General features: G+C 30.7%; 1 protein-coding gene across 2 annotated transcripts in view; it reads right to left on the reverse strand.

The window, feature by feature from the left end:
* The window catches only part of LOC123300041 (stress-activated protein kinase JNK), a 137,597-nt gene extending 128,064 nt beyond the window's left edge, over positions 1 to 9,533 (reverse strand). For both annotated transcript variants that reach the window (XM_044882506.1, XM_044882508.1), the window contains exon 1: positions 9,139 to 9,533. The gene's annotated coding sequence lies outside the window, so the exon portion shown is untranslated. The remainder of the gene's footprint in view (positions 1 to 9,138) is intronic.
* Positions 9,534 to 15,749: the final 6,216 nt, after the last annotated feature.

Consider the following 15,749-nt stretch of genomic DNA (forward strand, 5'->3'; position numbering starts at 1 on the left):
TCTTTTCTCTGAGCAGAGAAAATTCCTTGCAAATCGCATATGGGTTAGTTATTTATCTTAAAATTTGAAAAACATACGCATTTGCTTAATAGTCTGTCTCGCTCTAAAATATGTAAAAATAATTCCAGATCAGTGTCCCTGATTCATTTCGGATTGACTAGTTTGATTTGCATGAAGACGTAAGAGAAATTTGCGCCCCAATTAAAAACTTTTCGGATTCCATGGCAGAGTAGGCCACAGAGAATTATCGAGGAAAAGGTTGCTAATATATGGCAAGCAATTTTTTGTGGATATCACTATGCCAGTATCGGTTGAACGCCATACTGCGTACTGTATTGAGGGACAAGTAACATAAGTAATAGTTATGCAGTATCGCGTAAAATTCGTACTGGTTGGCAATAAACACAATACTTCTGGTGGATAGCCCTATTCAATACTGTCATATTACATATACTAACATAGATACCATAATTTAAGCCTCTATATCATACCAGCATACATACATTGAAGTAAACGCCATGCATTTCTTACCGTGTAACTTCTCCATTGTCTGTGCATGATAAAATGTGTAACCAAAATCAGCACCATCAGGATAATATTCCCTGACTAGACAACAAAAAATTTAAATTGCCACCCTCTCGTTGATAGAAAATAAATTAGCTTTTTTTTTACATAACTAAATATCACACCCAAGGCAACAACGAATTAACACAAAAATATGAAAAAATATTTTCATAATTACATATTTTTAAAAATACCATTTAAAATGAACAACGAGTGAACTATATCGAATCGAATAAGGGGGTGGTAGGTCGATGGATATGGTGACTGATAATGATGATGTTGACTGTCTGCTTGCTTCTGTTTCCTCTTCGAACTCATTTTCGAGCACACTATTAATAAATTCCACACAGTGTGTTCGAACAAGTCTTAATTGAATTTAAACAGTGCGGTTACAGTCAAATTCATTAAAAATCAATTTATTGAATGAAGTATCGCAGAATATTTATTAGTTTTGTGTAACATATTTTGTTTATCAAACTTTATAATATATGGAAATAAATGTATTTCGAGTTAGAATGAGGGGGCCATGTGGGTGGCTGTTGAACTAAATGTTTGGCTATTTAAAATGTTTTATTTATTTGTGTATCGAAATATTTTCGATAAAAAGTTTTTCCGGTAAATTGTTTTATAATTCATTACAGTGAAACGGCGTTATGTTTTTTATTTTGTGATTCATTGGTAAAGGAGAAAACTTCAAATAATACATTTTTTGATTTTCTGAAGAAATTGAGACACAAAATCACAAAAATCCAGTACATTTCTGTGTCAGAATCAATGTTCGTACGATATTTCGGGCGATATCTCAAGAACTATTGGGTCAAAATTACCTTAAGCACTGAGTATTATCGAAAGTGGAGACGAAAAATTGTTGAACATTTTCTTAAGGAGTAGAAGAAATCGAAAAAATAAAAAACAAGTCTTTGTTTGGGAATTTGATTTAGGTATATCAGGTAATGAACGAATAATTTCTATTATATCGCCTCGAAATTCTATAGTACGAGAAATTTTCCAAATTTTCGGGAACTATTCATGTTTATGCGCAAAGTACAAAATTTTGAATTTTTTCAAAATAAAAACAAGAACTGTTTGTATTTTTTGACCAGTTTTAAACAAAAAAGTACTCTTGTAATTTTTACCTAGATGTTTAGTTTTCGGCCTGAGAATTCTTTAAAAATTAAAAATACAATATTCGATTTTAAGAAAAATGTTTTATTTTTTCAATCTCAGAGGAAATTCGCTTAGCTAACGCAGCTACTGCGCTATGAATGTGATAGGCATATTTGAGAAAGTATGTTGAAAATCGATTATAAATTTTAAAATAGCTCAATAAAAAATATACATTTCCGAAATATTTTAATAAACTATCCTAAAAAAATTCAACCATATAAATTTTCCAACTATTTAATTGAACGGTACACATAGCTACGCAGGGGTGAGACACATGAGGGGATAGAAACGGTATAGTTAAAACAATCTAAGGGTTAAATGCAATATATATATTCTTTATAATATGTATAAATTATTAGCAACAACAATTTTGGCGTTTATTGATATATGTATATTTTACTCCGGTAATATAGCGTGTTTATAAACAATAACACCGTAAATTCCGCTGTATGCCATAATATTATCCATATACGGCATATACAACAAAAAAATGTTTAATGAGAATATTCATTAAACCTCTATGCACAGAATAAAATTGTTTCTAGAGGGATATTAAATTTGAATCTGCAATGTCGCTCAATTGCGCACTTGGATGAAGTTAAACTTATCTCTGAGGATACAGCATCAATACAACTGGTGATCCAAAAGTCTCCTCAAACTACAATCAATAACTTTTAATATTTTTTATCCCGCCGCGAAAATACAACTTAAGTATATTGTATATAGAGGTAGAAAAAATAAATTTTTAAATTGAGCAAAAAAAATATAAAGTATGTCGGGTAATTTATATGTTTGTAATCAAATCTAAAGTTTTCAGTGTAAGAAAAACCCAATTGTAGTAAATCGATTCCAATAAGGTAATTTATTCGAACGAGAATTTTCTATAGTTTATACATTATACGCTTAGTTAATTGTTTTACATATATAAATACAATTTCCTGCTTTAAAGTTTCAACTAAATAAAATTCTAGTGAACTTTTATTCTTAACTTATGTTAATTAGAAATTTTACAGGATGTTAAAAAAATATAAATACCCGATCAAAAAAACTTTTGTTCTTCACTACATAGTATAAAACAAAGTCACTTTTTCTGTCCCTATGTCCCTTTGTACGCTTAAATCTTTGAAACTACGCAACGGATTTTTCTTTTTAGATCACAATTATATCCTTAACATACATATTCCCTAATCGATTTAATTTCAATCTAGAAATATACAGCGTGGGACACACTGTCAAGAGAGCTGTCCTGGGGTGGGACACACTTAGACCATAGGGTCCGTTGTGATACCGAAAGAGGGTTAGCTCATCCCCAGCCACTACTCCATGAAAAATTTGGAGCTGTTTAAGAACAGGAGAAGAGCTTTGACGTCGGCGGACTCCAGGTCGGAGTGGTCGTCAAAGAGAGGCTGGCTCAAGTTGTTTTGCAGCTAACCAATCAAAATATATAAATCCATAACGGTAAGAGATAGAATCACACTTTAGGTTAGAATGTTGATCCTCAGAAAAACTAACAATTTTTTGTTTAAAACATTTTTTCGAAAAGCGCCAGCTTTTGGAGGAAATTCCACTTAAAAATATGCCATTATTGTATTTAATCGAAAGAAAATACGCTTTAAGTTTATCAATAATTGTAGGTCAAAGTCATGGACACAGGCGAATGTCTTCTTTTGCCCTTGACAACTTTTGACTAAAGCATTTTTCCGTAATTAACGTGTTTCCTTTCGATTAAATGCAATAATGAAAAAGCCACATTTCGTCCGAAAGCTGACGATTTTCGAAAAATTTGTTCTATGTGTTCTATGAGGGTCAACTTTCTAATTTATGACTTGGCTATTAAAGAAACCCGAAGAACGGGGTTTAATTTGATTTCAGAACATGAAGTCTCCGACAAACTTAGCTTTAAATTATTTTTTGATTGGTTAACTACAAAATAAACTATTAACCATTATAGATTAAAATGACTCACTCAGTATATTTTTCAAATAAAACTCTTGTTATTTCAAGATGATCAACCGATAGTTAAAAAGTTAAAGTAATATATCTACGTGACTAGAAACTAGCAAGCAAGAGACCTCTAGCTAACGTAGGTACCTAACGACAAGCACAACAACAAAATAATTGTATTTTTATCATCCGTTTCATAGGAATCACTTTCAATCAATTATTATGAGAAAGTTTATAACTTGTCTTGTCATATTAAAATAATTCAATTATAATCCATTTTTTTGTTCAGAAATGAGTGTATGTGACAAATTTATTATCTTATCAAAAACAAATAAACATAATAAATATTATTATGGGAAATTATTATTATATTTGCATTAAATTGAAATATTAAATATTCAAGGAATTCGAGGTTATTCGATTTTAATACTTTTTTTATCTGATTCTACGTTAGTAAGAACAGTGAAGGTTATGACTATCGTATTACTTTCCGAAAATCGTAAAAGGTCACGAGAAATCTTTATTTTGTACAGTGTATCAGATTAAGCCAGCGCGGGGCCTGTAGCAAATTCTTATTGTTTACTCTTCAGAACTCTACCATTGGCATTTTTGTCTACTTTGCTCCATTTTTTATTTTTAGGTAAATATATTTTAACCTAAATATATTTATATATTTACTAAATTATTTTTAGTAAATATACCTGAGACCTTTAACGGGAAGACCCTTCCCATACAAAGTTGCCGTTAATGCCGAACACGCCGTACATTGGCCGATGTTTGGCTGCTAACGCTCGGCTAAACATTGGCATATTTTAATGACTGGTGATAAACAGCCGTCTGTCGGCCGATAGTCACAACTAACACTTGGCCATGCATTGGTAGTTTTGAACGGTCCGTATCTGGGTAGCCGCAAGCGACCAAAAATATTACGATGGAATTCATTTTATAAATGACGCAAGCTTTAGGGGGTGCTACAAAGGTCACAGGTAACGACGAAGCTTAACATGGGATGACGAAGCTTAGCTTTAAGGAAAGCTTAGCGGGCAGGATGTCGAAATCGTTTCGAGACATTTACTCGAAACCCTCGATATTTAATGTTTCGCAATATCTATTAAGTGTCGCATTCTGGCAGTTTTGCAAACGAGACGAATGAACGCTTCTTTTCACCTTTGCGTCGTCTCAAAACATACCTTAGATCAACAATATTTGAAGATCGCCTAAATAATCTAGCCTCGCTCAATTTTTCTGTGCCTTGCAGAATTAACTTCTCGAAAAATAGTGAAGCTGAGTGCTGAGTATCAAATTTCCAGGGAATAAAATGCTCTTTTACTTTATGACCTCTAAAACGATGAAGTAAAGTTTAAACCCCTCCCCCCCCCCTTGGATGATTCTTGCGGACGGATCAGATCCAAACATCCTTAAAATGAAATAAATAATTTATATTCGAAGAATATTCAAGATTAAAGAGTATACGAACTCAATTTGTAATAATCTTTTTAAGCTTTGTAGGTATCGTTGTACATCAAATATTTGAGAAGGGTATCATAATATATTAAATTTAACCCTAAATATGTTACCATCATACATATAAGTCTTATCATGTTCTTCTTATTAGCTACAATTTTAAACGGGGTGAGCTTTTTCAACATAAGAAACGCTCGTGGGCATGTAACGAAAAACGAAAATATATTAAGACGATTCTAAGTTTATAATTGTTTCTGTCTGCTAATAACACACTAATACACCTACTCAAAAATTATTCGAAATGACGTAGATGGTGAAAAATCATTCCTTTATACTTAGAAAAGGTCGCTTTCCCGTTCATGAATAATTGAGATATTATCGTTATTTTAACACTAGCAGTTATTCGATCGCGTCGCTAGAATGAACAGTTTGAAGGGGGACATCATGTTCTGTCATTCGGTTGGACCTAGTTCTTCGGGTTGATCTTCATAAAAAACTAAGATTTTTTTATTTAAAACAATTTATCGAAAATCGTTAGCTTAAAATTTTTTAGGCACAAAATAATCAAGGGCGATAAATGTCATTCGTCCGTGTTAATAACTTTTAAGCACAGGTAAATTTTCAAGATCATTTGAAGATCAAGATCAAATTACCTTGAACCTAGGTCATAGATACAAGCGAATGTCTTCTATTGCCCTTGACAACTTTTGACTAAAGCATTTTTCAGTAGCTAGCGTGTGTTCTTCCGATTAAATGCAATAATTACATATTTTTAAATCGCATTAACACCGAAAACTGACGACTTTCGAAAAAATTTTTTAAATAAAAAATGTTAGTATTTTTATTAGAAATAACTTTCTAATTTAAAGTGTTATTCTATCTCTTACCATTTAGAATCCAAATTGGTTAGTAATGAAACCTACAGAACTAGATCCAATCTAATGCCCCAACATGGTGACCCCGCATCAAACTCTGCAACATTTATTTAAGCTTTTTTGATTGGTTAATTAGTTTTGCTATTTTAACTTGGACCACTCTGTATAAGAAGGAAATTATTTCCATTGTTATTTGACACAGTTTTCCACTACTTCAAATTATATCTAGTTGAAATTTCCACTGGAAATTTGTAGCTGATAAGGAAGTAAAAAGAAAAGTATAATAAATTTAAAAAACACATCAAATTTTTTGTCAAACTTAAAAATGCGGAGTTAATTTATACATGTATACTCATACGTCTTTACCCGACTACCGATGCGGAATTATTTTTACATGTATGGAATGAACCTTGATCTACCATACCTATAGATCCAAAACTAAATATGTATAAACCAAAAAAAATAATAAAAATTAAACAATTTAATATCAAGAAAAACAAACACGATAAATAAATTAATGATGTTTATGCACGCATATCTATCAATCATAAAAAAACCGTACAAATTCACTTTTATATACTTCATTATTTCCATGAATTTGACGTAAAATTTAATCTTAAAAAACATATTCAGTCTTTGGTATACGTACATGTTAAAATATTCATCAAATTTTCTTTAATAACAAGTCAGAAAACCCGTTGAAAAAAACGAACGGATTAGATCTTATAAAATATACAAAAGTACATTTACAGGATGTCCAGTAACTTGATAGACATACCTCAAGAGCATATTCTTTGAAAAATTTTAAGTCGAAAGTGTCTTATATACTTTTTTCCAAAACCCAATAGTTAAGGAGTTATGTGCACTATTAAGTCCACAAGAGGATTAAATTTAATAGTAAACTCATCTGGTAGGCCTTGTAGGCGCTTTCAGATTTGTATTCAGAATTCAGAAGTTAACGTGATGGAAAATTATCGGAGTAGGCTAAAAATGTTTTTTTAGAGAATTTTGCTAACAATTGACGTTAACATTGTAGAGATTGATTTATGCAAAAATGTGGTCAACTACAGAGTGTCAATCATTGATCAGGCTGCATGGTATCAATCGTTTACCGGACCTACAGGACGTAAATCGTTGATCAAGTCAAAATGGTGAAATGACTAACAAATACAATAATACCCTCTACATACGCGATAGGCTAGAAATCAACTTTGAAGTCGGGGTAGCGTAATTCGAAGTATTACTGTATTATAATCTTCCTAAAGGATATTTTTAAAAAAATAACACAAGTTGTTTAGCTTTTTGCGGTTTATCATTGTCCATTGATTTAATATTTCCTTTGTAATACGAAATATTTCAAAATAAGCCACAATTCAAGCTATACAGGGTGTTTCAGAAGAAATGGTTAAAAATTTCGCCTCGTTATCGTTTAGAATAGCCTTATACTCCAAAAAGACAAAAATTGGTCAAATAATAATGAATTTCAAGTTGAAATTTCAAATTTCTGGCAAGAAAGTCAAGAAAAACAAGGCAACTCAAATGGACATTAAAATAAGCGAATCGAATCGACGTTTGGGTGATATGCGGTAACCAGAAAAAAAACACCCAGAAAAAATAGGTACACCGAAAATTTTAAAGACCTGGAGTATTGTTGTAATTACGAGTTGGTTTGGTTGAGTTTGTTGACTATAGAGGAGTTGGCTGGGTTCTGAAATTTTTAGCCCTTGTGTTCAAAAACGGGACACTATTACAGAAATTTTTTCGATCTATTTTTTCCTAATTCCGATCTAAGCATTACTTTTTTTTTAAAACAGAAATAAAATTTTCTCTTATAAATGATTCAAGCAATTTCGCATACAATACCTTATCAAACCTTCAAATCATAACTCAAACTCATGAGTCAATCAAAAATTCTTATTGTTATTTTGTTATCTAAAAATACTCCTCAAGGCCACACAAATTTTGTTCAATTGCTACAATGTTCTTATACTAACAATTATAAAGTGAAAAAAAATTAATTAAAATAAAAAGCAAGTGATATTTTTTTCCACCAAGTTCATGGAAATAAGAAGGTGATTAAACTTTTCAATAAAATACAGAGTGTCTTGGAAATAAAATTCATATAAAACCCTCAAAAATTTAGGAAGATAATTTTTAAATTTGATAATTTGCGCCTAATATATTATTCCAGTGCTAAAAGAATTTCTCATCAAAAATTGATGCTTAGAAAATCGTAACCGCGTCGCACTTCGCTACCGAAATTTTTTCCATAGAAAGCTCCGTACAGACTGCTTAATTTAAAAAAATCCAATTTGAGTATCTAATTTTGTAAAAACAAATTCAAAACCCCACCAACCTCGCTTAAATATCAAAATTTGTGAACAAACTTGCACCATATGCCTCTGAATATTCATCAAAATTTTCAATAAAATATTTCCTGCAAAACTAAGAACCCTGTATGGGTCCATTTTATGGTCACACCCGGTACACATATATATTCATTACTCGCCAATTTCATATAAAACTATAATTTAATTAATTAAGCTCACACTATATTCATGTAAACCGGCCGAATTTTAACCGCCCTTATATAAAAAAAATATGACCCTAATTTTGCAGGCAGCTGTTCAAAATTTTCCAAAAAAAAAAAATTAAATACAACGTGTCAAAAAATGACACATACCTTTTGAAAAAATCAAAAATGTCAAATTGTCCAATTTAAAATGCAATCAAATACAAAAAAGAAACACAATAGTTTCGCAAAACAAATGAAAATAATTGAAATGAAATGATGAAAAACAATTTCGAATTTTCCGAATGAATAAATAATAATGGGGCATTAAGAAGAAAAACTATTTTAGACATTTAAAATACATAAAAGTAAGGTTAAAATATAAAGTAGTTTAATTAATCAATAAAATTTCAAACACTTATAATTTACCTAAAAATTAATTAAAATCAAAATCTCGAATTTCATTAAAAGATTTAATCGAATAACAAACAAAAAAATAACACGATAAAACAAAAATAATTTTAACTACCGGCATTTATTTAGTGAATAAAATTACACCTACAAATAAATCAATAAAAATAAGATGTTATATAAAATTTAAAATCTACAAACCTGTTTAATCTCAAATTATGCTGCATTATGTTTTTTGGATAAAGATTCTCAAAACTTAATTTTTAAGATAGTTATGCTAACAACAACATCTTTATGTCAAACTACAAAAATTTAATCGATTAGATAGGATTGGGATACGAATTATATGATGGATGGAAACTCCACACATTCAAAAAACGTTTTATTTTTTGCTGCACTACAGAAAGTGTTTTACCACACTTCACACAATAAATTTTCACACAAATTATTTATGTTTGCAAAATTTTTCACACAAAAAACATGAGCTTGTTTAAAAAAAAATTGTATGCAATCGAAAAATTGAAACAACACACATAACAATTTTTAGTAGTTAGAGACAAGATATCATTATGCTTGTGGGCTGTTGTAAAGGGGAACGTCAGATCACAACCATATCTGAAAAAGAACTAACTAGTACTGATGCGCACTCTACAATGCGCAATAATCAATGCGCATCCAATAATAAAAAAATGCAGCAATATAACAATGAGAGAAATTATTATTATTATATTTTTTATAACAAAAAAGAAAATATCGCAAAATTTGATAAGGAAATATTTAAAATAACCAAAAAAATTGGTTAATAATCCTTTTAATTTTTCTACTTTCTATATATGTTAGGCAAAACAAAACATTATTCTTCCAAATTTGTGTCATAGGATTTGAAAATCGAAATTGGGTAGTCCTAGAATAAAAAATTTTACGGAATATTCTGTCTATATCGTAATTTAACTCTTCTAAAATAAACAAAAATTAATTATTAACAAATGTAATGTAATTTAAACGCAAATTAAGTTCTTGGAGGTTGTGAACTTCGGTTACTTATATTTATGTTCAATAGGTGGCACTATATATTTTACTTATTGTAGATTACTGTGAAAGTAAAACGAAAGTTTTAAAAATGATTTCTTTTCAGTAATTTCATAATAGATGTTGCTCTTTTTATAAAGAATTTTTATGTTACTGAGTTTTATTTTTTTATGCTCTTTACGTTTTCTCGCTAACTTATTTGTTCGGGAAAAAAATGTATAGCATATGAAAGTCAATTAATTCCCGAGAGACGTCTAAAAGTCTAAAATCTATGTAAAATTATTTTCTCAGATATTTTTTAATCCAGAAATACCGAAAATCGCATTCATATGGACGTCAAATACACGGATTTTAAGATATCACGGCCTTAAATCTACGGATTTTCGATCTGCTGGGACATGTGACCGCTGATATCTCTAGAAAAGTACGCTGGATCGATTTTTCATCGACGGGATCCTTTTCGCTAGGGTGGAATTAGTCTAGAACCATGTTATTGTTAAAATTGGAGACAAAAAACTGTTTTCGAATTTTTGCGATTTTTTTAAGGGGTACCCCTTTGTAAAAATTCGAAAAAAATGGAAAATTTTTTGAAATCCGATTTCAATATAAATCATTTTCTAAGGTAATTTTAACCCAAAAATAACGAAAATCGCATTCATATAGCCGTCGAGTACATGGATTTCAAGATATCACGGAATTTTGGACTTGTGATGCTGATATCTCGAGAACAGTACGCCGGATCGATTTTTATTCGATGGCATCGTTTTTACTGGGGTCGAATTAGTCTAAAACCATGCTATTGTTAAAATTAGAGATAAAATTTTTTTTTTCGAAATTTTGCGATTTTTTTAAGGGCCCTTTTGCCCTTTGCAAAAATTCGAAAAAAATGAAAAACTTTTTTGTATCCGATTTTAATATAAATTATTTTCTAAGGTTATTTTAACCCAAAAATAACGAAAATCGGTTTAATATGGACGTAAAGTACATGGATTTCAAGATATCACGGTTTTAAATCGACGGATTTTCGATTTGGGAAATGTGATGACGCCTGATCGATTTTTCAACGACGGTATCGTTTTCACTGGGGTTGAATTAGTCTAGAACCATTGTTTAAATTGGAGCCCTGAATTTTTTAATCAGATTTTTGCGATTTTGTTAAGAGGTAATATTTTTTGCTTGAAGCATTTTTATCGATAAAACTTATTTCTCGATTTCGAAGCATATGTCAAATTAAAAAAAGACACCGTGTATAGTTATATCATTCGCCTACAACAAGTATTTCAGATCACAAGATAAGATCACTTACAAATTAAAATTGAAATGAATGAATTTAAAACAAAAACGTTTATAGTAAAGATATATAATTAATTAAAAATTTTTTAAAAGTGAAAAAACAACAAAACATTCCTGTTGTTAATTATTATCTGGTTGGTTACACTTAGTATTATTACACTTTACTACGTTCGTTATTTTTACGCATCGCGAAGTCCCAGCAAAAAATTGCCGTTTAATTTACTCTCTTCTATAACTTTATGTAAATTAGAATGTGTATTGTACGTATTGGTCTAGAGTCAAGCGTAGTAATTGAAATTTCAAAAGGATTGAAAGCTTATCGTCAACGTGGTGTCAATTTTTTATATCATGAAAAAAATCAAGCTAGAGCCTAAATGGTCGAGCGGTCTAAGGCGTTTGCCTTTGATTGTTTGTTCATTTAGACTTAGGTTGCGGGTTCGAATCCAGGCAGTGGCAGTGTGAACAATTTATAATTAATGGGTATGCAAAATTGATCACATTGCCGTCGCTTTTATAAGAACGAACTAACCGACTCCACCCACATCAAAATGTAATTGTAAATATGTTTGTAATTAAATAAATATAGATTAACAAATAATGATGTGGATGGAATCTGTTATAGGCGTATATGTCAGAGAAGCGGAGGTTAAACCCCACTATTATTATATTAAATTAATCAAGGTATCCTAAGTTTATTCTCAAAATTTTCAAAATTTTGGTATAGGTCGTGATAAAATCACCTAAACCTGGCTATAAATTATTTGAAGATTGTCCAGGGTGTACATCTGGACCCTATTGAGACCAGCCTATTAAAGAAATTCTTATAAAGACCCAATCAGAACCCTGGCGAGAAATCCAAAGAGACAATAAAATATTTTATAGTCAGTTTTTCCCAAACGGGTTTGGTGTGGATCCTTAATGAGAAATCACACCAAAAAAAAAACAAGAAACTATGGGCTGTTTTTCCCAAATGGGTTTTATACGGGAGTTAAATAGGAATTCCCAACGTAAAAATAAAAAATTATTGTCAGGTTTTTCCATTTGGGTTTTGTGTAGGACCTAAATGGGACCTTCTTAGAATTTCCTCACCGAATCCCAAGTGGGTTTCCCAATTAGGACTGTACATTTTGTTGCGTGACCATCCCTTTAAAGGGCAACCATAATTAGACCCCAATAGGTCTTACTTTAAAATTGATTGTCGGGACGAGTCCTTTTTCGGTTGTCTGCTTATTCTGGCTGTCTACCTGTGAACACGATAACTCAAAAACGAAAAGTGAGGAATTCGTTTATGAACAACATAGGTCAATAGGGGGTCTTCGGCCCGTAGGACCCATCTTGTAAACCATTAAAGATAGAACAAAAGTTTAAATGTAAAAAATTCCTTATAAATAAACTATCGCAGAAGAAACAGTTGTTAGACACGAGAATGACAGCAGTCTCTAAAAATTTCCGTTCTGAAATGATTGTCCAATTCCACATCTGGTCCTAGACTATTACATTTATAGTTGTTAATACTTATTATTATTATTATTATTATTATTAAAGCTACACAATTTAAAATTATAATGTAAATAAAATTCAATGTGATAGCGCAAAAATTTTTACATACGTATGGTGGTGCATCTGTTGTTTTTATATCATAAATTGCCAAAATAACCCGTCACCGAAATGCAACGGTTAAAATAATGATCAATTGGATAATTGTAATACCAATATACAGATAGCAGAGACATCACATTGAAAAAGTAACGAATTAAGTTGTAAACTTATAATATACTATAGCTGAAGCCTGCCACATTCACTGTAGCACATGATGGTAGTATGGAAATAGATGAGAATTTTCTCGAAAAACTCGATTAAAAGAGTTTACAACTTTTAAACAAATTCATTCTTCCATCTCTTGAAGATTAAATATAGATAAAAATCATCCTAGAAGCAGGTTGTATGTATATCGAGTAAAAATTTGAGCTCAACCGATGCAGAGCTTTTTGAATCCATAAGCAATACAAATACGAACATAACATTAATAATAATGTTATATTACGATCATAACAGTAATAAATAGAATGGGTATGGGTATGGGTATTGAAGTTAAAGGGCCATGCTCGAGCATCGCGCCTCGAAGCAATGGTTCAGAGCACCTAACCAAATAGACCCTTGTACTCTATCCCCGCTACGCTTTTCAGTGGCTATTATAACCAACTGATGTACTGAAACCTAGAATTTGCCTAGCGCTGAGTTTCCTCATTTCTTCTGGTTCGACAATGGCCGGACCAAACCATTTCCTTCGCTGCTGTATGAACGCCGGGCAGTAACAGAGAAAGTGGATCAATGTTTCTTCTAAATTTTCTCCGCATCTGTCACACGCGGGAGATTGTCTTTTTCCAATCTGATGTTGGAACTTGTTCAGGTTATCATGCCCTGTGAGTAACTCTACGATGACTCTAATATCAGCTCTGTTTAGTTTCAAGATCTCCTCGGCTCTGTTACCGAGCGAGTTTCCTTTACCCAACAGACTTTTGGCGATTCGACCTCCCTCGTAGATGGTCCATGCCTTTAATTGTTGGTTTTTCAGATTATCTCCTAATCTGTTAAGACCTTTTCGTAATAAATAGAAGAAAGACAAAAAAAAATCTTTTGACCAATTTCTGGTTATGTTTGTAACAATAACTACCTACTATTCTATTGAAATTAAAGTGTTTAAACAACATTATAATTTTTTTTTTAAAGATCATTAGTAATAAAACATAAGCAAGCAATATAAGTATAAAGAAAGACTTTCATTTAAAATTCCTATTGTTTTTAATTTCAATTTCTTTATTTTTAATATGTTTTTATATATACAATTTAAAAATATGTGGATTATTATTAAAAATAATGAAATATTATTAATATATTAATATTTTTTAATTTAACAGTAATAACAGCGTAGTAATTTCGAAAAGCTTCAAAAGATAGTTTGATAGATGTTTTTGACTCTATGCGGTACATAAAAAATCTTTTCCACATTTCTCCAGCCATGCCCGACTCCCGATATTCATATAAATCCTACTTAGTTCAGTAAATAAAAGGATTTTTTGATTTATTTGTTTTCATATTCAGGTAAATTTCACAGTACATTGAAATTATTTGATCCTGATCTTCCACTGATCTTTAAAATTTACCTGGGCCTAATAGTTATTAACACAGAGGAATGAACTATTGTCCTAGCGCATATCTTTCGCTATTATTTTGAGTTAGAGCATATTCTTTCAATTAAATGCATAAATTACATATTTTTAAGTCGCATTTACTCCGAAAGCAATCGATTTTCGAAAAATTGTTAGTTTTTTTTATGAGGATCGACTTTCTAATTTAAAGTGTTTTTCTAACTCTTATCTCTTAGAATCTAAATTGATGACAGAACATGATGTCCCAACTCAAACTCTGCAACTTTTGTTTAGTTATTTTTTGATTGGTTAGCTACAAAAACGACTAAAAGGTTTAAATTCTCCGCTGTATAATCTAGTAAAAGTAATATTTTCATGGAAAGTTTTTCAAAAAGTATACACCGTTTCATACTACTCTAGATTTTAAATAATATATGGTGTTTATTCTATTGTAATTTATTTCTTTTTTTTATCATAATTTCTGTCAAATTTTTATATAGTTAAATTTTTAAACGGCACAACTTGTCACTAAACCATTTTATTCAAACAATACTTGTGTCAAAGAAAATATTAAGTATTTTTTTTATTGTATTTAATTAAGAAACCGCAAATAAGTAAATGTGTACGAAAATTATATGAATAATTACCAAATTTACAACTTATTATTTCTTTAATAATTTGGTGTTTATTTTATAAGAATAAAAGGAAAATTAGTTTTATTGTTTGCATTGTTTCACATGATGAGTAAAATTTTTCTTTAGACTACAGACAGACACTCACAGTGTCTAATTATTAGCCTGAAATAATGAGTAGAATAGTCCTACAACTCCAAGAATTCAAAACAGTCCTTTTTAACTTTCTAAGTAGTCCTTTTAAACGATCTTTTATTGGTCAAACTTGATTAATTTTTGGCTATTAATCTAAGGTATATAAAATGATATAAGTTTCAAAAAGCCTCAAGAACATTTTTTGCATAGGAAAAATTGCAAGTTAAAATCACCTACCAGGCTGTTTTAGCCCCCACCAAATCATGCCAAGCGATGATAACTCGGTTAATTGAATATTAGACTTTAAAATGATGTTGGTTTCAAAGACTATTCTTGAGGCACTAGGCACTTTGAAACCTACACCATTAAATAAAGTCTAATATTCAATCAAACGAAATATCATCGCCTGGCAAGATTTGGAGGTGGCTAAAATAGCCTGGTAGGTGATTTTAATTTGCGATTTTTCCTATGCAAAAAAATGTTCTTGAGGCACTTTCAAACTCCATTTTAAAGTCTTATATTCAAGTCTCATATCCATTTTAAAGTCTCATATTCAATCAAACGAAATATCATC

This window comes from Chrysoperla carnea, chromosome 5, assembly GCF_905475395.1.
Source record: "Chrysoperla carnea chromosome 5, inChrCarn1.1, whole genome shotgun sequence".
Lineage (NCBI taxonomy): Eukaryota > Metazoa > Arthropoda > Insecta > Neuroptera > Chrysopidae > Chrysoperla > Chrysoperla carnea.